Source organism: Salvelinus fontinalis, unplaced genomic scaffold, assembly GCF_029448725.1.
Source record: "Salvelinus fontinalis isolate EN_2023a unplaced genomic scaffold, ASM2944872v1 scaffold_0099, whole genome shotgun sequence".
Taxonomy (NCBI): domain Eukaryota; kingdom Metazoa; phylum Chordata; class Actinopteri; order Salmoniformes; family Salmonidae; genus Salvelinus; species Salvelinus fontinalis.
Genome location: NW_026600308.1, coordinates 3,034 through 26,558, shown reverse-complemented (window position 1 = coordinate 26,558; position 23,525 = coordinate 3,034). Strand labels below are relative to the sequence as shown.

Sequence of the window (23,525 nt, the reverse complement as noted above, 5' to 3'; positions counted from 1 at the left end):
ACGGGGATCGAACCCACGACCTTGGCGTTATTAGCACCACCCTCTAACCAACTGAGCTAACCGGCCGCTTGCAAAGGAGCAACATTTTTAGGATGCACAGAGCCTCGGCCAGTGCTGGCGCGTAAACGAGCAAGTCCACCAACAGCATAGCCTGACAAGACTGGACCATCTTGGTTGCTCCTTGTGGCAAATCATACAGGCTGGGGAATTAGCTCAAATGGTAGAGTGCTTGCTTAGCATGCGAGAGGTAGTGGGATCGATGCCCACATTCTCCAAAAAACAATTATTTTTTGTGCATCCAAGAAAGCTCCAGTTCACACTTCATGCAGTTTTGTCTAACGACAACCTACTGTCATGTAACAATGACAAGCAACTTTCATGTAACACTGATGTCACAATGTCAGATGAAAACGAATGACATGACTTACTTTCAGAGGAGCAGCGTAGCACACACAATTGATGCCCACAAACAAAGCTGTGGGAAGTTTCCTTGAAGCCAATGCAGAGGGTAAAGAAAAACAACAACTTAAAATGTACCTCATGGCCAGTACGGGGATCGAACCCACGACCTTGGCGTTATTAGCACCACGCTCTAACCAACTGAGCTAACCGGCCGCTTGCAAAGTAGCAACATTTTTAGGATGCACAGAGCCTCGGCCAGTGCTGGCGCGTAAACGAGCAAGTCCACCAACAGCATAGCCTGACAAGACTGGACCATCTTGGTTGCTCCTTGTGGCAAATCATTAAGGCTGGGGAATTAGCTCAAATGGTAGAGTGCTTGCTTAGCATGTGAGAGGTAGTGGGAGTGATGTTAACATTCTCCAAAAAACATTTTTTTTTGTGCATCCAAGAAAGCTCCAGTTCACACTTCATGCAGTTTTGTCTAACTACAACCTACTGTCATGTAACAATGACAAGCAACTTTCATGTAACACTGATGTCACAATGTCAGATGAAAACGAATGACATGACTTACTATCAGAGGAGCAGCGTAGCATACACAATTGATGCCCACAAACAAAGCTGTGGGAAGTTTCCTTGAAGCCAATGCAGAGGGTAAAGAAAAACAACAACTTAAAATGTACCTCATAGCCAGTACGGGTATCGAACCCACGACCTTTGCTTTATTAGCACCATGCTCTAACCAACGGAGCTAACCGGCCGCTTGTTAAGGAGCAACATTTTTAGGATGCACAGAGCCTCGGCCAGTGCTGGCGCGTAAACGAGCAAGTCCACCAGCAGCATAGCCTGACAAGACTGGACCCTCTTGGTTGCTCCTTGTGGCAAATCATACAGGCTTTGGAATTAAATCAAATGGTAGAGTGCTTGCTTAGCATGTGAGTGGTAGTGGGATCGATGCCCACATTCTCCAAAAAACACAATTTTTTTGTGGATCCAAGAAAGCTCCAGTTCACACTTCATGCAGTTTTGTCTAACGACAACCTACTGTCATGTAACAATGACAAGCAACTTTCATGTAACACTGATGTCACAATGTCAGATGAAAACGAATGACATGACTTACTTTCAGAGGAGCAGCGTAGCACACACAATTGATGCCCACAAACAAAGGTGTGGGAAGTTTTCTTGAAGCCAATGCAGAGGGTAAAGAAAAACAACAACTTAAAATGTACCTCATGGCCAGTACAGGGATCGAACCCACGACCTGGGCGTTATTAGCACCACGCTCTAACCAACTGAGCTAACCGGCCGCTTGCAAAGTACCAACATTTTTAGGATGCACAGAGCCTCGGCCAGTGCTGGCGCGTAAACGAGCAAGTCCACCAACAGCATAGCCTGACAAGACTGGACCATCTTGGTTGCTCCTTGTGGCAAATCATAAAGGCTGGGGAATTAGCTCAAATGGTAGAGTGCTTGCTTAGCATGCGAGAGGTAGTGGGATCGATGCCCACATTCTCCAAAAAACATATTTTTTTTGTGCATCCAAGAAAGCTCCAGTTCACACTTCATGCAGTTTTGTCTAACTACAACCTACTGTCATGTAACAATGACAAGCAACTTTCATGTAACACTGATGTCACAATGTCAGATGAAAACGAATGACATGACTTACTATCAGAGGAGCAGCGTAGCATACACAATTGATGCCCACAAACAAAGCTGTGGGAAGTTTCCTTGAAGCCAATGCAGAGGGTAAAGAAAAACAACAACTTAAAATGTACCTCATAGCCAGTACGGGTATCGAACCCACGACCTTGGCGTTATTAGCACCATTCTCTAACCAACGTGGTAACCGGCCGCTTGTAAAGGAGCAACATTTTTAGGATGCACAGAGCCTCGGCCAGTGCTGGCGCGTAAACGAGCAAGTCCACCAACAGCATAGCCTGACAAGACTGGACCCTCTTGGTTGCTCCTTGTGGCAAATCATACAGGCTGGGGAATTAGCTCAAATGTTAGAGTGCTTGCTTAGCATGCGAGAGGTAGTGGGATCGATGCCCACATTCTCCAAAAAACACAATTTTTTTGTGGATCCAAGAAAGCTCCAGTTCACACTTCATGCAGTTTTGTCTAAGGACAACCTACTGTCATGTAACAATGACAGGAAACTTTCATGTAACACTGATGTCACAATGTCAGATGAAAACGAATGACATGACTTACTATCAGAGGAGCAGCGTAGCACACACAATTGATGCCCACAAACAAAGCTGTGGGAAGTTTCCTTGAAGCCAATGCAGAGGGTAAAGAAAAACAACAACTTAAAATGTACCTCATGGCCAGTACGGGGATCAAACCCACGACCTTGGGGTTATTAGCACCATGCTCTAACCAACTGAGCTAACCGGCCGCTTGTAAAGGATTAACATTTTTAGGATGCACAGAGCCTCGGCCAGTGCTGGCGCGTAAACGAGCAAGTCCACCAACAGGATAGCCTGACAAGACTGGACCCTCTTGGTTGCTCCTTGTAGCAAATCATACAACCTGGGGAATTAGCTCAAATGGTAGAGTGCTTGCTTAGCATGCGAGAGGTAGTGGGATCGATGCCCACATTCTCCAAAAAACACAATTTTTTTGTGGATCCAAGAAAGCTCCAGTTCACACTTCATGCAGTTTTGTCTAACGACAACCTACTGTCATGTAACAATGACAAGCAACTTTCATGTAACACTGATGTCACAATGTCAGATGAAAACGAATGACATGACTTACTTTCAGAGGAGCAGCGTAGCACACACAATTGATGCCCACAAACAAAGGTGTGGGAAGTTTTCTTGAAGCCAATGCAGAGGGTAAAGAAAAACAACAACTTAAAATGTATCTCATGGCCAGTACGGGGATCGAACCCACGACCTTGGCGTTATTAGCACCACCCTCTAACCAACTGAGCTAACCGGCCGCTTGCAAAGGAGCAACATTTTTAGGATGCACAGAGCCTCGGCCAGTGCTGGCGCGTAAACGAGCAAGTCCACCAACAGCATAGCCTGACAAGACTGGACCATCTTGGTTGCTCCTTGTGGCAAATCATACAGGCTGGGGAATTAGCTCAAATGGTAGAGTGCTTGCTTAGCATGCGAGAGGTAGTGGGATCGATGCCCACATTCTCCAAAAAACAATTATTTTTTGTGCATCCAAGAAAGCTCCAGTTCACACTTCATGCAGTTTTGTCTAACGACAACCTACTGTCATGTAACAATGACAAGCAACTTTCATGTAACACTGATGTCACAATGTCAGATGAAAACGAATGACATGACTTACTTTCAGAGGAGCAGCGTAGCACACACAATTGATGCCCACAAACAAAGCTGTGGGAAGTTTCCTTGAAGCCAATGCAGAGGGTAAAGAAAAACAACAACTTAAAATGTACCTCATGGCCAGTACGGGGATCGAACCCACGACCTTGGCGTTATTAGCACCACGCTCTAACCAACTGAGCTAACCGGCCGCTTGCGAAGTAGCAACATTTTTAGGATGCACAGAGCCTCGGCCAGTGCTGGCGCGTAAACGAGCAAGTCCACCAACAGCATAGCCTGACAAGACTGGACCATCTTGGTTGCTCCTTGTGGCAAATCATTAAGGCTGGGGAATTAGCTCAAATGGTAGAGTGCTTGCTTAGCATGTGAGAGGTAGTGGGAGCGATGTTAACATTCTCCAAAAAACATTTTTTTTTGTGCATCCAAGAAAGCTCCAGTTCACACTTCATGCAGTTTTGTCTAACTACAACCTACTGTCATGTAACAATGACAAGCAACTTTCATGTAACACTGATGTCACAATGTCAGATGAAAACGAATGACATGACTTACTATCAGAGGAGCAGCGTAGCATACACAATTGATGCCCACAAACAAAGCTGTGGGAAGTTTCCTTGAAGCCAATGCAGAGGGTAAAGAAAAACAACAACTTAAAATGTACCTCATAGCCAGTACGGGTATCGAACCCACGACCTTGGCGTTATTAGCACCATTCTCTAACCAACGTGGTAACCGGCCGCTTGTAAAGGAGCAACATTTTTAGGATGCACAGAGCCTCGGCCAGTGCTGGCGCGTAAACGAGCAAGTCCACCAACAGCATAGCCTGACAAGACTGGACCCTCTTGGTTGCTCCTTGTGGCAAATCATACAGGCTGGGGAATTAGCTCAAATGTTAGAGTGCTTGCTTAGCATGCGAGAGGTAGTGGGATCGATGCCCACATTCTCCAAAAAACACAATTTTTTTGTGGATCCAAGAAAGCTCCAGTTCACACTTCATGCAGTTTTGTCTAACGACAACCTACTGTCATGTAACAATGACAGGCAACTTTCATGTAACACTGATGTCACAATGTCAGATGAAAACGAATGACATGACTTACTTTCAGAGGAGCAGCGTAGCACACAAAATTGATGCCCACAAACAAAGGTGTGGGAAGTTTTCTTGAAGCCAATGCAGAGGGTAAAGAAAAACAACAACTTAAAATGTATCTCATGGCCAGTACGGGGATCGAACCCACGACCTTGGCGTTATTAGCACCATGCTCTAACCAACGGAGCTAACCGGCCGCTTGTAAAGGAGCAACATTTTTAGGATGCACAGAGCCTCGGCCAGTGCTGGCGCGTAAACGAGCAAGTCCACCAACAGCATAGCCTGACAAGACTGGACCATCTTGGTTGCTCCTTGTGGCAAATCATTACGGCTGGGGAATTAGCTCAATTGGTAGAGTGCTTGCTTAGCATGTGAGAGGTAGTGGGAGCGATGTTAACATTCTCCAAAAAACAATTTTTTTTTGTGCATCCAAGAAAGCTCCAGTTCACACTTCATGCAGTTTTGTCTAACGACAACCTACTGTCATGTAACAATGACAAGCAACTTTCATGTAACACTGATGTCACAATGTCAGATGAAAACGAATGACATGACTTACTTTCAGAGGAGCAGCGTAGCACACACAATTGATGCCCACAAACAAAGGTGTGGGAAGTTTTCTTGAAGCCAATGCAGAGGGTAAAGAAAAACAACAACTTAAAATGTACCTCATGGCCAGTACGGGTATCGAACCCACGACCTTGGCGTTATTAGCACCATGCTCTAACCAACGTGGTAACCGGCCGCTTGTAAAGGAGCACCATTTTTAGGATGCACAGAGCCTCGGCCAGTGCTGGCGCGTAAACGAGCAAGTCCACCAACAGCATAGCCTGACAAGACTGGACCCTCTTGGTTGCTCCTTGTGGCAAATCATACAGGCTGGGGAATTAGCTCAAATGGTAGAGTGCTTGCTTAGCATGCGAGAGGTAGTGGGATCGATGCCCACATTCTCCAAAAAACATTTTTTTTTTGTGCATCCAAGAAAGCTCCAGTTCACACTTCATGCAGTTTTGTCTAACGACAACCTACTGTCATGTAACAATGACAAGCAACTTTCATGTAAGACTGATGTCACAATGTCAGATGAAAACGAATGACATGACTTACTTTCAGAGGAGCAGCGTAGCACACACAATTGATGCCCACAAACAAAGGTGTGGGAAGTTTTCTTGAAGCCAATGCAGAGGGTAAAGAAAAACAACAACTTAAAATGTATCTCATGGCCAGTACGGGGATCGAACCCACGACCTTGGCGTTATTAGCACCACCCTCTAACCAACTGAGCTAACCGGCCGCTTGCAAAGGAGCAACATTTTTAGGATGCACAGAGCCTCGGCCAGTGCTGGCGCGTAAACGAGCAAGTCCACCAACAGCATAGCCTGACAAGACTGGACCATCTTGGTTGCTCCTTGTGGCAAATCATAAAGGCTGGGGAATTAGCTCAAATGGTAGAGTGCTTGCTTAGCATGCGAGAGGTAGTGGGATCGATGCCCACATTCTCCAAAAAACATTTATTTTTTGTGCATCCAAGAAAGCTCCAGTTCACACTTCATGCAGTTTTGTCTAACGACAACCTACTGTCATGTAACAATGACAAGCAACTTTCATGTAACACTGATGTCACAATGTCAGATGAAAACGAATGACATGACTTACTATCAGAGGAGCAGCGTAGCACACACAATTGATGCCCACAAACAAAGCTGTGGGAAGTTTCCTTGAAGCCAATGCAGAGGGTAAAGAAAAACAACAACTTAAAATGTACCTCATGGCCAGTACGGGTATCGAACCCACGACCTTGGCGTTATTAGCACCATGCTCTAACCAACGGAGCTAACCAGCCGCTTGTAAAGGAGCAACATTTTTAGGATGCACAGAGCCTCGGCCAGTGCTGGCACGTAAAACGAGCAAGTCCACCAACAGCATAGCCTGACAAGACTGGACCCTCTTGGTTGCTCCTTGTGGCAAATCATACAGGCTGGGGAATTAGCTCAAATGGTAGAGTGCTTGCTTAGCATGCGAGTGGTAGTGGGATCGATGCCCACATTCTCCAAAAAACACAATTTTTTTGTGGATCCAAGAAAGCTCCAGTTCACACTTCATGCAGTTTTGTCTAACGACAACCTACTGTCATGTAACAATGACAAGCAACTTTCATGTAACACTGATGTCACAATGTCAGATGAAAACGAATGACATGACTTACTTTCAGAGGAGCAGCGTAGCACACACAATTGATGCCCACAAACAAAGCTGTGGGAAGTTTCCTTGAAGCCAATGCAGAGGGTAAAGAAAAACAACAAGTTAAAATATACCTCATGGCCAGTACGGGGATCGAACCCACGACCTTGGCATTATTAGCACCACTCTCTAACCAACTGAGCTAACCGGCCGCTTGCAAAGTAGCAACATTTTTAGGATGCACAGAGCCTCGGCCAGTGCTTGCGCGTAAACGAGCAAGTCCACCAACAGCATAGCCTGACAAGACTGGACCATCTTGGTTGCTCCTTGTGGCAAATCATTAAGGCTGGGGAATTAGCTCAAATGGTAGAGTGCTTGCTTAGCATGCGAGAGGTAGTGGGAGCGATGTTAACATTCTCCAAAAAACATTTTTTTTTTGTGCATCCAAGAAAGCTCCAGTTCACACTTCATGCAGTTTTGTCTAACTACAACCTACTGTCATGTAACAATGACAAACAACTTTCATGTAACACTGATGTCACAATGTCAGATGAAAACGAATGACATGACTTACTATCAGAGGAGCAGCGTAGCACACACAATTGATGCCCACAAACAAAGCTGTGGGAAGTTTCCTTGAAGCCAATGCAGAGGGTAAAGAAAAACAACAACTTAAAATGTACCTCATGGCCAGTACGGGTATCGAACCCACGACCTTGGCGTTATTAGCACCATGCTCTAACCAACAGAGCTAACCGGCCGCTTGTAAAGGAGCAACATTTTTAGGATGCACAGAGCCTCGGCCAGTGCTGGCGCGTAAACGAGCAAGTCCACCAACAGCATAGCCTGACAAGACTGGACCCTCTTGGTTGCTCCTTGTGGCAAATCATACAGGCTGGGGAATTAGCTCAAATGGTAGAGTGCTTGCTTAGCATGCGAGTGGTAGTGGGATCGATGCCCACATTCTCCAAAAAACACAATTTTTTTGTGGATCCAAGAAAGCTCCAGTTCACACTTCATGCAGTTTTGTCTAACGACAACCTACTGTCATGTAACAATGACAAGCAACTTTCATGTAACACTGATGTCACAATGTCAGATGAAAACGAATGACATGACTTACTTTCAGAGGAGCAGCGTAGCACACACAATTGATGCCCACAAACAAAGCTGTGGGAAGTTTCCTTGAAGCCAATGCAGAGGGTAAAGAAAAACAACAACTTAAAATGTACCTCATGGCCAGTACGGGGATCGAACCCACGACCTTGGCGTTATTAGCACCACGCTCTAACCAACTGAGCTAACCGGCCACTTGCAAAGTAGCAACATTTTTAGGATGCACAGAGCCTTGGCCAGTGCTGGCGCGTAAACGAGCAAGTCCACCAACAGCATAGCCTGACAAGACTGGACCATCTTGGTTGCTCCTTGTGGCAAATCATAAAGGCTGGGGAATTAGCTCAAATGGTAGAGTGCTTGCTTAGCATGCGAGAGGTAGTGGGATCGATGCCCACATTCTCCAAAAAAAAATTTTTTTTTGTGCATCCAAGAAAGCTCCAGTTCACACTTCATGCAGTTTTGTCTAACTACAACCTACTGTCATGTAACAATGACAAGCAACTTTCATGTAACACTGATGTCACAATGTCAGATGAAAACGAATGACATGACTTACTATCAGAGGAGCAGCGTAGCATACACAATTGATGCCCACAAACAAAGCTGTGGGAAGTTTCCTTGAAGCCAATGCAGAGGGTAAAGAAAAACAACAACTTAAAATGTACCTCATAGCCAGTACGGGTATCGAACACACGACCTTGGCTTTATTAGCACCATGCTCTAACCAACGGAGCTAACCGTCCGCTTGTAAAGGAGCAACATTTTTAGGATGCACAGAGCCTCGGCCAGTGCTGGCGCGTAAACGAGCAAGTCCGCCAACAGCATAGCCTGACAAGACTGGACCATCTTGGTTGCTCCTTGTGGCAAATCATAAAGGATGGGGAATTAGCTGAAATGGTAGAGTGCTTGCTTAGCATGCGAGAGGTAGTGGGATCGATGCCCACATTCTCCAAAAAACAATATTTTTTTGTGGATCCACGAAAGCTCCAGTTCACACTTCATGCAGTTTTGTCTAACGACAACCTACTGTCATGTAACAATGACAAGCAACTTTCATGTAACACTGATGTCACAATGTCAGATGAAAACGAATGACATGACTTACTTTCAGAGGAGCAGCGTAGCACACACAATTGATGCCCACAAACAAAGGTGTGGGAAGTTTTCTTGAAGCCAATGCAGAGGGTAAAGAAAAACAACAACTTAAAATGTACCTCATGGCCAGTACGGGTATCGAACCCACGACCTTGGCGTTATTAGCACCATGCTCTAACCAACGTGGTAACCGGCCGCTTGTAAAGGAGCACCATTTTTAGGATGCACAGAGCCTCGGCCAGTGCTGGCGCGTAAACGAGCAAGTCCACCAACAGCATAGCCTGACAAGACTGGACCCTCTTGGTTGCTCCTTGTGGCAAATCATACAGGCTGGGGAATTAGCTCAAATGGTAGAGTGCTTGCTTAGCATGCGAGTGGTAGTGGGATCGATGCCCACATTCTCCAAAAAACACAATTTTTTTGTGGATCCAAGAAAGCTCCAGTTCACACTTCATGCAGTTTTGTCTAACGACAACCTACTGTCATGTAACAATGACAAGCAACTTTCATGTAACACTGATGTCACAATGTCAGATGAAAACGAATGACATGACTTACTTTCAGAGGAGCAGCGTAGCACACACAATTGATGCCCACAAACAAAGCTGTGGGAAGTTTCCTTGAAGCCAATGCAGAGGGTAAAGAAAAACAACAACTTAAAATGTACCTCATAGCCAGTACGGGTATCGAACACACGACCTTGGCTTTATTAGCACCATGCTCTAACCAACGGAGCTAACCGTCCGCTTGTAAAGGAGCAACATTTTTAGGATGCACAGAGCCTCGGCCAGTGCTGGCGCGTAAACGAGCAAGTCCGCCAACAGCATAGCCTGACAAGACTGGACCATCTTGGTTGCTCCTTGTGGCAAATCATAAAGGATGGGGAATTAGCTGAAATGGTAGAGTGCTTGCTTAGCATGCGAGAGGTAGTGGGATCGATGCCCACATTCTCCAAAAAACAATTTTTTTTTGTGCATCCAAGAAAGCTCCAGTTCACACTTCATGCAGTTTTGTCTAACGACAACCTACTGTCATGTAACAATGACAAGCAACTTTCATGTAACACTGATGTCACAATGTCAGATGAAAACGAATGACATGACTTACTTTCAGAGGAGCAGCGTAGCACACACAATTGATGCCCACAAACAAAGCTGTGGGAAGTTTCCTTGAAGCCAATGCAGAGGGTAAAGAAAAACAACAACTTAAAATGTACCTCATGGCCAGTACGGGGATCGAACCCACGACCTTGGCGTTATTAGCACCACGCTCTAACCAACTGAGCTAACCGGCCACTTGCAAAGTAGCAACATTTTTAGGATGCACAGAGCCTTGGCCAGTGCTGGCGCGTAAACGAGCAAGTCCACCAACAGCATAGCCTGACAAGACTGGACCATCTTGGTTGCTCCTTGTGGCAAATCATAAAGGCTGGGGAATTAGCTCAAATGGTAGCGTGCTTGCTTAGCATGCGAGAGGTAGTGGGATCGATGCCCACATTCTCCCAAAAAAAATTTTTTTTTGTGCATCCAAGAAAGCTCCAGTTCACACTTCATGCAGTTTTGTCTAACTACAACCTACTGTCATGTAACAATGACAAGCAACTTTCATGTAACACTGATGTCACAATGTCAGATGAAAACGAATGACATGACTTACTATCAGAGGAGCAGCGTAGCATACACAATTGATGCCCACAAACAAAGCTGTGGGAAGTTTCCTTGAAGCCAATGCAGAGGGTAAAGAAAAACAACAACTTAAAATGTACCTCATGGCCAGTACGGGTATCGAACACACGACCTTGGCTTTATTAGCACCATGCTCTAACCAACGGAGCTAACCGTCCGCTTGTAAAGGAGCAACATTTTTAGGATGCACAGAGCCTCGGCCAGTGCTGGCGCGTAAACGAGCAAGTTCGCCAACAGCATAGCCTGACAAGACTGGACCATCTTGGTTGCTCCTTGTGGCAAATCATAAAGGATGGGGAATTAGCTGAAATGGTAGAGTGCTTGCTTAGCATGCGAGAGGTAGTGGGATCGATGCCCACATTCTCCAAAAAACAATTTTTTTTTGTGCATCCAAGAAAGCTCCAGTTCACACTTCATGCAGTTTTGTCTAACGACAACCTACTGTCATGTAACAATGACAAGCAACTTTCATGTAACACTGATGTCACAATGTCAGATGAAAACGAATGACATGACTTACTTTCAGAGGAGCAGCGTAGCACACACAATTGATGCCCACAAACAAAGCTGTGGGAAGTTTCCTTGAAGCCAATGCAGAGGGTAAAGAAAAACAACAACTTAAAATGTACCTCATAGCCAGTACGGGTATCGAACACACGACCTTGGCTTTATTAGCACCATGCTCTAACCAACGGAGCTAACCGTCCGCTTGTAAAGGAGCAACATTTTTAGGATGCACAGAGCCTCGGCCAGTGCTGGCGCGTAAACGAGCAAGTCCGCCAACAGCATAGCCTGACAAGACTGGACCATCTTGGTTGCTCCTTGTGGCAAATCATAAAGGATGGGGAATTAGCTGAAATGGTAGAGTGCTTGCTTAGCATGCGAGAGGTAGTGGGATCGATGCCCACATTCTCCAAAAAACAATTTTTTTTTGTGCATCCAAGAAAGCTCCAGTTCACACTTCATGCAGTTTTGTCTAACGACAACCTACTGTCATGTAACAATGACAAGCAACTTTCATGTAACACTGATGTCACAATGTCAGATGAAAACGAATGACATGACTTACTATCAGAGGAGCAGCGTAGCATACACAATTGATGCCCACAAACAAAGCTGTGGGAAGTTTCCTTGAAGCCAATGCAGAGGGTAAAGAAAAACAACAACTTAAAATGTACCTCATGGCCAGTACGGGTATCGAACACACGACCTTGGCTTTATTAGCACCATGCTCTAACCAACGGAGCTAACCGTCCGCTTGAAAAGGAGCAACATTTTTAGGATGCACAGAGCCTCGGCCAGTGCTGGCGCGTAAACGAGCAAGTTCGCCAACAGCATAGCCTGACAAGACTGGACCATCTTGGTTGCTCCTTGTGGCAAATCATAAAGGATGGGGAATTAGCTGAAATGGTAGAGTGCTTGCTTAGCATGCGAGAGGTAGTGGGATCGATGCCCACATTCTCCAAAAAACAATTTTTTTTTGTGCATCCAAGAAAGCTCCAGTTCACACTTCATGCAGTTTTGTCTAACGACAACCTACTGTCATGTAACAATGACAAGCAACTTTCATGTAACACTGATGTCACAATGTCAGATGAAAACGAATGACATGACTTACTTTCAGAGGAGCAGCGTAGCACACACAATTGATGCCCACAAACAAAGCTGTGGGAAGTTTCCTTGAAGCCAATGCAGAGGGTAAAGAAAAACAACAACTTAAAATGTACCTCATAGCCAGTACGGGTATCGAACACACGACCTTGGCTTTATTAGCACCATGCTCTAACCAACGGAGCTAACCGTCCGCTTGTAAAGGAGCAACATTTTTAGGATGCACAGAGCCTCGGCCAGTGCTGGCACGTAAACGAGCAAGTCCGCCAACAGCATAGCCTGACAAGACTGGACCATCTTGGTTGCTCCTTGTGGCAAATCATAAAGGATGGGGAATTAGCTGAAATGGTAGAGTGCTTGCTTAGCATGCGAGAGGTAGTGGGATCGATGCCCACATTCTCCAAAAAACAATTTTTTTTTGTGCATCCAAGAAAGCTCCAGTTCACACTTCATGCAGTTTTGTCTAACGACAACCTACTGTCATGTAACAATGACAAGCAACTTTCATGTAACACTGATGTCACAATGTCAGATGAAAACGAATGACATGACTTACTTTCAGAGGAGCAGCGTAGCACACACAATTGATGCCCACAAACAAAGCTGTGGGAAGTTTCCTTGAAGCCAATGCAGAGGGTAAAGAAAAACAACAACTTAAAATGTACCTCATGGCCAGTACGGGGATCGAACCCACGACCTTGGCGTTATTAGCACCACGCTCTAACCAACTGAGCTAACCGGCCACTTGCAAAGTAGCAACATTTTTAGGATGCACAGAGCCTTGGCCAGTGCTGGCGCGTAAACGAGCAAGTCCACCAACAGCATAGCCTGACAAGACTGGACCATCTTGGTTGCTCCTTGTGGCAAATCATAAAGGCTGGGGAATTAGCTCAAATGGTAGCGTGCTTGCTTAGCATGCGAGAGGTAGTGGGATCGATGCCCACATTCTCCCAAAAAAATTTTTTTTTTGTGCATCCAAGAAAGCTCCAGTTCACACTTCATGCAGTTTTGTCTAACTACAACCTACTGTCATGTAACAATGACAAGCAACTTTCATGTAACACTGATGTCACAATGTCAGATGAAAACGAATGACATGACTTACTATCAGAGGAGCAGCGTAGCATACACAATTGATGCCCACAAACAAAGCTGTGGGAAGTTTCCTTGAAGCCAATGCAGAGGGTAAAGAAAAACAACAACTTAAAATGTACCTCATGGCCAGTACGGGTATCGAACACACGACCTTGGCTTTATTAGCACCATGCTCTAACCAACGGAGCTAACCGTCCGCTTGTAAAGGAGCAACATTTTTAGGATGCACAGAGCCTCGGCCAGTGCTGGCGCGTAAACGAGCAAGTTCGCCAACAGCATAGCCTGACAAGACTGGACCATCTTGGTTGCTCCTTGTGGCAAATCATAAAGGATGGGGAATTAGCTGAAATGGTAGAGTGCTTGCTTAGCATGCGAGAGGTAGTGGGATCGATGCCCACATTCTCCAAAAAACAATTTTTTTTTGTGCATCCAAGAAAGCTCCAGTTCACACTTCATGCAGTTTTGTCTAACGACAACCTACTGTCATGTAACAATGACAAGCAACTTTCATGTAACACTGATGTCACAATGTCAGATGAAAACGAATGACATGACTTACTTTCAGAGGAGCAGCGTAGCACACACAATTGATGCCCACAAACAAAGCTGTGGGAAGTTTCCTTGAAGCCAATGCAGAGGGTAAAGAAAAACAACAACTTAAAATGTACCTCATAGCCAGTACGGGTATCGAACACACGACCTTGGCTTTATTAGCACCATGCTCTAACCAACGGAGCTAACCGTCCGCTTGTAAAGGAGCAACATTTTTAGGATGCACAGAGCCTCGGCCAGTGCTGGCGCGTAAACGAGCAAGTCCGCCAACAGCATAGCCTGACAAGACTGGACCATCTTGGTTGCTCCTTGTGGCAAATCATAAAGGATGGGGAATTAGCTGAAATGGTAGAGTGCTTGCTTAGCATGCGAGAGGTAGTGGGATCGATGCCCACATTCTCCAAAAAACAATTTTTTTTTGTGCATCCAAGAAAGCTCCAGTTCACACTTCATGCAGTTTTGTCTAACGACAACCTACTGTCATGTAACAATGACAAGCAACTTTCATGTAACACTGATGTCACAATGTCAGATGAAAACGAATGACATGACTTACTTTCAGAGGAGCAGCGTAGCACACACAATTGATGCCCACAAACAAAGGTGTGGGAAGTTTTCTTGAAGCCAATGCAGAGGGTAAAGAAAAATAACAACTTAAAATGTACCTCATGGCCAGTACGGGTATCGAACCCACGACCTTGGCGTTATTAGCACCATGCTCTAACCAACGTGGTAACCGGCCGCTTGTAAAGGAGCACCATTTTTAGGATGCACAGAGCCTCGGCCAGTGCTGGCGCGTAAACGAGCAAGTCCACCAACAGCATAGCCTGACAAGACTGGACCCTCTTGGTTGCTCCTTGTGGCAAATCATACTGGCTGGGGAATTAGCTCAAATGGTAGAGTGCTTGCTTAGCATGCGAGGGGTAGTGGGATCGATGCCCACATTCTCCAAAAAACACAATTTTTTTGTGGATCCAAGAAAGCTCCAGTTCACACTTCATGCAGTTTTGTCTAACGACAACCTACTGTCATGTAACAATGACAAGCAACTTTCATGTAACACTGATGTCACAATGTCAGATGAAAACGAATGACATGACTTACTTTCAGAGGAGCAGTCTTAGCACACACAATTGATGCCCACAAACAAAGCTGTGGGAAGTTTCCTTGAAGCCAATGCAGAGGGTAAAGAAAAACAACAACTTAAAATGTACCTCATAGCCAGTACGGGTATCGAACACACGACCTTGGCTTTATTAGCACCATGCTCTAACCAACGGAGCTAACCGTCCGCTTGTAAAGGAGCAACATTTTTAGGATGCACAGAGCCTCGGCCAGTGCTGGCGCGTAAACGAGCAAGTCCGCCAACAGCATAGCCTGACAAGACTGGACCATCTTGGTTGCTCCTTGTGGCAAATCATAAAGGATGGGGAATTAGCTGAAATGGTAGAGTGCTTGCTTAGCATGCGAGAGGTAGTGGGATCGATGCCCACATTCTCCAAAAAACAATTTTTTTTTGTGCATCCAAGAAAGCTCCAGTTCACACTTCATGCAGTTTTGTCTAACGACAACCTACTGTCATGTAACAATGACAAGCAACTTTCATGTAACACTGATGTCACAATGTCAGATGAAAACGAATGACATGACTTACTATCAGAGGAGCAGCGTAGCATACACAATTGATGCCCACAAACAAAGCTGTGGGAAGTTTCCTTGAAGCCAATGCAGAGGGTAAAGAAAAACAACAACTTAAAATGTACCTCATAGCCAGTACGGGTATCGAACACACGACCTTGGCTCTATTAGCACCATGCTCTAACCAACAGAGCTAACCGTCCGCTTGTAAAGGAACAACATTTTTAGGATGCACAGAGCCTCGGCCAGTGCTGGCGCGTAAACGAGCAAGTCCGCCAACAGCATAGCCTGACAAGACTGGACCATCTTGGTTGCTCCTTGTGGCAAATCATTAAGGCTGGGGAATTAGCTCAAATGGTAGAGTGCTTGCTTAACATGCGAGAGGTAGTGGGAGCGATGTTAACATTCTCCAAAAAACATTTTTTTTTTGTGCATCCAAGAAAGCTCCAGTTCACACTTCATGCAGTTTTGTCTAACTACAACCTACTGTCATGTAACAATGACAAGCAACTTTCATGTAACACTGATGTCACAATGTCAGATGAAAACGAATGACATGACTTACTATCAGAGGAGCAGCGTAGCATACACAATTGATGCCCACAAACAAAGCTGTGGGAAGTTTCCTTGAAGCCAATGCAGAGGGTAAAGAAAAACAACAACTTAAAATCTACCTCATGGCCAGTACGGGGATCGAACCCACGACCTGGGCGTTATTAGCACCACGCTCTAACCAACTGAGCTAACCGGCCGCTTGCAAAGTACCAACATTTTTAGGATGCACAGAGCCTCGGCCAGTGCTGGCGCGTAAACGAGCAAGTCCACCAACAGCATAGCCTGACAAGACTGGACCATCTTGGTTGCTCCTTGTGGCAAATCATAAAGGCTGGGGAATTAGCTCAAATGGTAGAGTGCTTGCTTAGCATGCGAGAGGTAGTGGGATCGATGTCCACATTCTCCAAAAAACATTTTTTTTTTGTGCATCCAAAAAGCTCCAGTTCACATTTCATGCAGTTTTGTCTAACTACAACCTACTGTCATGTAACAATGACAAGCAACTTTCATGTAACACTGATGTCACAATGTCAGATGAAAACGAATGACATGACTTACTATCAGAGGAGCAGCGTAGCATACACAATTGATGCCCACAAACAAAGCTGTGGGAAGTTTCCTTGAAGCCAATGCAGAGGGTAAAGAAAAACAACAACTTAAAATGTACCTCATGGCCAGTACGGGTATCGAACCCACGACGTTGGCGTTATTAGCACCATGCTCTAACCAACGTGGTAACCGGCCGCTTGTAAAGGAGCAACATTTTTAGGATGCACAGAGCCTCGGCCAGTGCTGGCGCGTAAACGAGCAAGTCCACCAACAGCATAGCCTGACAAGACTGGACCCTCTTGGTTGCTCCTTGTGGCAAATCATACAGGCTGGGGAATTAGCTCAAATGGTAGAGTGCTTGCTTAGCATGCGAGAGGTAGTGGGATCGATGCCCACATTCTCCAAAAAACATTTTTTTTATGTGCATCCAAGAAAGCTCCAGTTCACACTTCATGCAGTTTTGTCTAACTACAACCTACTGTCATGTAACAATGACAAGCAACTTTCATTTAACACTGATGTCACAATGTCAGATGAAAACGAATGACATGACTTACTATCAGAGGAGCAGCGTAGCACACACAATTGATGCCCACAAACAAAGCTGTGGGAAGTTTCCTTGAAGCCAATGCAGAGGGTAAAGAAAAACAACAACTTAAAATGTACCTCATGGCCAGTACGGGTATTAAACCCACGACCTTGGCGTTATTAGCACCATGCTCTAACCAACGGAGCTAACCGGCCGCTTGTAAAGGAGCAACATTTTTAGGATGCACAGAGCCTCGGCCAGTGCTGGCGCGTAAACGAGCAAGTCCACCAACAGCATAGCCTGACAAGACTGGACCCTCTTGGTTGCTCCTTGTGGCAAATCATACAGCCTGGGGAATTAGCTCAAATGGTAGAGTGCTTGCTTAGCATGCGAGAGGTAGTGGGATCGATGCCCACATTCTCCAAAACACAATTTTTTTTTGTGCATCCAAGAAAGCTCCAGTTCACACTTCATGCAGTTTTGTCTAACGACAACCTACTGTCATGTAACAATGACAAGCAACTTTCATGTAACACTGATGTCACAATGTCAGATGAAAACGAATGACATGACTTACTTTCAGAGGAGCAGCGTAGCACACACAATTGATGCCCACAAACAAAGCTGTGGGAAGTTTCCTTGAAGCCAATGCAGAGGGTAAAGAAAAACAACAACTTAAAATGTACCTCATAGCCAGTACGGGTATCGAACCCACGACCTTGGCTTTATTAGCACCATGCTCTAACCAACGGAGCTAACCGGCCGCTTGTAAAGGAGCAACATTTTTAGGATGCACAGAGCCTCGGCCAGTGCTGGCGCGTAAATGAGCAAGTCCGCCAACAGCATAGCCTGACAAGACTGGACCATCTTGGTTGCTCCTTGTGGCAAATCATACAGCCTGGGGAATTAGCTCAAATGGTAGAGTGCTTTCTTAGCATGTGAGAGGTAGTGGGATCGATGCCCACATTCTCCAAAAAACAATTATTTTTTGTGCATCCAAGAAAGCTCCAGTTCACACTTCATGCAGTTTTGTCTAACGACAACCTACTGTCATGTAACAATGACAAGCAACTTTCATGTAACACTGATGTCACAATGTCAGATGAAAACGAATGACATGACTTACTTTCAGAGGAGCTGCGTAGCACACACAATTGATGCCCACAAACAAAGGTGTGGGAAGTTTTCTTGAAGCCAATGCAGAGGGTAAAGAAAAACAACAACTTAAAATGTACCTCATGGCCAGTACGGGTATCGAACCCACGACCTTGGCGTTATTAGCACAATGCTCTAAACAACGTGGTAACCGGCCGCTTGTAAAGGAGCAACATTTTTAGGATGCACAGAGCCTCGGCCAGTGCTGGCGCGTAAACGAGCAAGTCCACCAACAGCATAGCCTGACAAGACTGGACCCTCTTGGTTGCTCCTTGTGGCAAATCATACAGGCTGGGGAATTAGCTCAAATGGTAGAGTGCTTGCTTAGCATGCGAGAGGTAGTGGGATCGATGCCCACATTCTCCAAAAAAATTTTTTTTTTGTGCATCCAAGAAAGCTCCAGTTCACACTTCATGCAGTTTTGTCTAACTACAACCTACTGTCATGTAACAATGACAAGCAACTTTCATGTAACACTGATGTCACAATGTCAGATGAAAACGAATGACATGACTTACTATCAGAGGAGCAGCGTAGCACACACAATTGATGCCCACAAACAAAGCTGTGGGAAGTTTCCTTGAAGCCAATGCAGAGGGTAAAGAAAAACAACAACTTAAAATGTACCTCATGTCCAGTACGGGTATTGAACCCACGACCTTGGCGTTATTAGCACCATGCTCTAACCAACTGAGCTAACCGCCGCTTGTAAAGGAGCAACATTTTTAGGATGTACAGAGCCTCGGCCAGTGCTGGCGCATAAACGAGCAAGTCCACCAACAGCATAGCCTGACAAGACTGGACCCTCTTGGTTGCTCCTTGTGGCAAATCATACAGGCTGGGGAATTAGCTCAAATGGTAGAGTGCTTGCTTAGCATGCGAGAGGTAGTGCGATCGATGCCCACATTCTCCAAAAAACTATTTTTTTTTGTGCATCCAAGAAAGCTCCAGTTCACACTTCATGCAGTTTTGTCTAACGACAACCTACTGTCATGTAACAATGACAAGCAACTTTCATGTAACTCTGATGTCACAATGTCAGATGAAAACGAATGACATGACTTACTTTCAGAGGAGCAGCGTAGCACACACAATTGATGCCCACAAACAAAGGTGTGGGAAGTTTTCTTGAAGCCAATGCAGAGGGTAAAGAAAAACAACAACTTAAAATGTACCTCATGGCCAGTACTGGGATCGAACCCACGACCTTGGCGTTATTAGCACCATGCTCTAACCAACGGAGCTAACCGGCCGCTTGTAAAGGAGCAACATTTTTAGGATGCACAGAGCCTCGGCCAGCGCTGGCGCGTAAACGAGCAAGTCCACCAACAGCATAGCCTGACAAGACTGGACCATCTTGGTTGCTCCTTGTGGCAAATCACAAAGGCTGGGGAATTAGCTCAAATGGTAGAGTGCTTGCTTAGCATGAGAGAGGCAGTGGGATCGATGCCCACATTCTCCAAAAAACATTTTTTTTTTGTGCATCCAAGAAAGCTCCAGTTCACACTTCATGCAGTTTTGTCTAACTACAACCTACTGTCATGTAACAATGACAAGCAACTTTCATGTAACACTGATGTCACAATGTCAGATGAAAACGAATGACATGACTTACTATCAGAGGAGCAGCGTAGCACACACAATTGATGCCCACAAACAAAGCTGTGGGAAGTTTCCTTGAAGCCAATGCAGAGGGTAAAGAAAAACAACAACTTAAAATGTACCTCATGGCCAATACGGGTATCGAACCCACGACCTTGGCGTTATTAGCACCATGCTCTAACCAACGGAGCTAACCGGCCGCTTGTAAAGGATCAACATTTTTAGGATGCACAGAGCGTAGGCCAGTGCTGGCGCGTAAACGAGCAAGTCCACCAACAGCATAGCCTGACAAGACTGGACCCTCTTGGTTGCTCCTTGTGGCAAATCATAAAGGCTGGGGAATTAGCTCAAATGTTAGAGTGCTTGCTTAGCATGCGAGAGGTAGTGGGATCGATACCCACATTCTCCAAAAAAACATTTTTTTTTGTGCATCCAAGAAAGCTCCAGTTCACATTTCATGCAGTTTTGTCTAACTACAACCTACTGTCATGTAACAATGACAAGCAACTTTCATGTAACACTGATGTCACAATGTCAGATGAAAACGAATGACATGACTTACTATCAGAGGAGCAGCGAAGCACACACAATTGATGCCCACAAACAAAGGTGTGGGAGGTTTTCTTGAAGCCAATGCAGAGGGTAAAGAAAAACAACAACTTAAAATGTACCTCATGGCCAGTACGGGTATCGAACCCACGACCTTGGCGTTATTAGCACCATGCTCTAACCAACGTGGTAACCGGCCGCTTGTAAAGGAGCAACATTTTTAGGATGCACAGAGCCTCGGCCAGTGCTGGCGCGTAAACGAGCAAGTCCACCAACAGCATAGCCTGACAAGACTGGACCCTCTTGGTTGCTCCTTGTGGCAAATCATACAGGCTGGGGAATTAGCTCAAATGGTAGAGTGCTTGCTTAGCATGCGAGAGGTAGTGGGATCGATGCCCACATTCTCCAAAAAACATTTTTTTTTTGTGCATCCAAGAAAGCTCCAGTTCACACTTCATGCAGTTTTGTCTAACTACAACCTACTGTCATGTAACAATGACAAGCAACTTTCATGTAACACTGATGTCACAATGTCAGATGAAAACGAAAGACATGACTTACTATCAGAGGAGCAGCGTAGCACACACAATTGATGCCCACAAACAAAGGTGTGGGAAGTTTTCTTGAAGCCAATGCAGAGGGTAAAGAAAAACATTAAGTTAAAATGTACCTCATTGCCAGTACGGGGATCGAACCCACGACCTTGGCGTTATTAGCACCACACTCTAACCAACTGAGCTAACCGGCCGCTTGCAAAGGAGCAACATTTTTAGGATGCACAGAGCCTCGGCCAGTGCTGGCGCGTAAACGAGCAAGTCCACCAACAGCATAGCCTGACAAGACTGGACCATCTTGGTTGCTCCTTGTGGCAAGTCATAAAGGCTGGGGAATTAGCTCAAATGGTAGAGTGCTTGCTTAGCATGCGAGAGGTAGTGGGATCGATGCCCACATTCTCCAAAAAACAATTTTTTTTTGTGCATCCAAGAAAGCTCCAGTTCACACTTCATGCAGTTTTGTCTAACTACAACCTACTGTCATGTAACAATGACAAGCAACTTTCAGGTAACACTGATGTCACAATGTCAGATGAAAACGAATGACATGACTTACTATCAGAGGAGCAGCGTAGCACACACAATTGATGCCCACAAACAAAGGTGTGGGAAGTTTTCTTGAAGCCAATGCAGAGGGTAAAGAAAAACAACAACTTAAAATGTACCTCATGGCCAGTACGGGGATCGAACCCACGACCTTGGCGTTATTAGCACCATGCTCTAACCAACGGAGCTAACCGGCCGCTTGTAAAGGAGCAACATTTTTAGGATGCACAGAGCCTCGGCCAGTGCTGGCGCGTAAACGAGCAAGTCCACCAACAGCATAGCCTGACAAGACTGGACCATCTTGGTTGCTCCTTGTGGCAAATCACAAAAGCTGGGGAATTAGCTCAAATGGTAGAGTGCTTGCTTAGCATGAGAGAGGTAGTGGGATCGATGCCCACATTCTCCAAAAAACATTTTTTTTTTGTGCATCCAAGAAAGCTCCAGTTCACACTTCATGCAGTTTTGTCTAACTACAACCTACTGTCATGTAACAATGACAAGCAACTTTCATGTAACACTGATGTCACAATGTCAGATGAAAACGAATGACATGACTTACTATCAGAGGAGCAGCGTAGCACACACAATTGATGCCCACAAACAAAGCTGTGGGAAGTTTCCTTGAAGCCAATGCAGAGGGTAAAGAAAAACAACAACTTAAAATGTACCTCATGGCCAGTACGGGTATCGAACCCACGACCTTGGCGTTATTAGCACCAAGCTCTAACCAACGGAGCTAACCGGCCGCTTGTAAAGGAGCAACATTTGTAGGATGCACAGAGCCTCGGCCAGTGCTGGCGCGTAAACGAGCAAGTCCACCAACAGCATAGCCTGACAAGACTGGACCCTCTTGGTTGCTCCTTGTGGCAAATCATACAGGCAGGTGAATTAGCTCAAATGGTAAAGTGCTTGCTTAGCATGCGAGAGGTAGTGGGATCGATGCCCACATTCTCCAAAAAACACAATTTTTTTGTGGATCCACGAAAGCTCCAGTTCACACTTCATGCAGTTTTGTCTAACGACAACCTACTGTCATGTAACAATGACAAGCAACTTTCATGTAACACTGATGTCACAATGTCAGATGAAAACGAATGACATGACTTACTTTCAGAGGAGCAGCGTAGCACACACAATTGATGCCCACAAACAAAGGTGTGGGAAGTTTTCTTGAAGCCAATGCAGAGGGTAAAGAAAAACATTAAGTTAAAATGAACCTCATGGCCAGTACGGGGATCGAACCCACGACCTTGGCGTTATTAGCACCACACTCTAACCAACTGAGCTAACCGGCCGCTTGCAAAGGAGCAACATTTTTAGGATGCACAGAGCCTCGGCCAGTGCTGGCGCGTAAACGAGCAAGTCCACCAACAGCATAGCCTGACAAGACTGGACCATCTTGGTTGCTCCTTGTGGCAAATCATAAAGGCTGGGAATTAGCTCAAATGGTAGAGTGCTTGCTTAGCATGCGAGAGGTAATGGGATCGATGCCCACATTCTCCAAAAAACTTTTTTTTTTTGTGCATCCAAGAAAGCTCCAGTTCACACTTCATGCAGTTTTGTCTAACGACAACCTACTGTCATGTAACAATGACAAGCAACTTTCATGTAACACTGATGTCACAATGTCAGATGAAAACGAATGACATGACTTACTTTCAGAGGAGCAGCGTAGCACACACAATTGATGCCCACAAACAAAGCTGT

General features: G+C 45.4%; 6 non-coding genes across 6 annotated transcripts; all 6 read right to left on the bottom strand.

Annotated features, from left to right (window-relative positions):
- Positions 1-541: 541 nt before the first annotated feature.
- Positions 542-615, bottom strand: trnai-aau (transfer RNA isoleucine (anticodon AAU)). Its single transcript has one exon. It is a non-coding gene; the product is annotated as a tRNA-Ile (tRNA).
- Positions 616-3,833: 3,218 nt separating this feature from the next.
- Positions 3,834-3,907, bottom strand: trnai-aau (transfer RNA isoleucine (anticodon AAU)). The gene has a single exon. It is a non-coding gene; the product is annotated as a tRNA-Ile (tRNA).
- Positions 3,908-8,223: 4,316 nt separating this feature from the next.
- Positions 8,224-8,297, bottom strand: trnai-aau (transfer RNA isoleucine (anticodon AAU)). Its single transcript has one exon. It is a non-coding gene; the product is annotated as a tRNA-Ile (tRNA).
- A 2,121-nt stretch (positions 8,298-10,418) lies between these two features.
- On the bottom strand, positions 10,419-10,492 carry trnai-aau (transfer RNA isoleucine (anticodon AAU)). Its single transcript has one exon. It is a non-coding gene; the product is annotated as a tRNA-Ile (tRNA).
- A 2,671-nt stretch (positions 10,493-13,163) lies between these two features.
- Positions 13,164-13,237, bottom strand: trnai-aau (transfer RNA isoleucine (anticodon AAU)). Its single transcript has one exon. It is a non-coding gene; the product is annotated as a tRNA-Ile (tRNA).
- Positions 13,238-23,039: 9,802 nt separating this feature from the next.
- Positions 23,040-23,113, bottom strand: trnai-aau (transfer RNA isoleucine (anticodon AAU)). The gene has a single exon. It is a non-coding gene; the product is annotated as a tRNA-Ile (tRNA).
- Between the last annotated feature and the right edge of the window lie 412 nt (positions 23,114-23,525).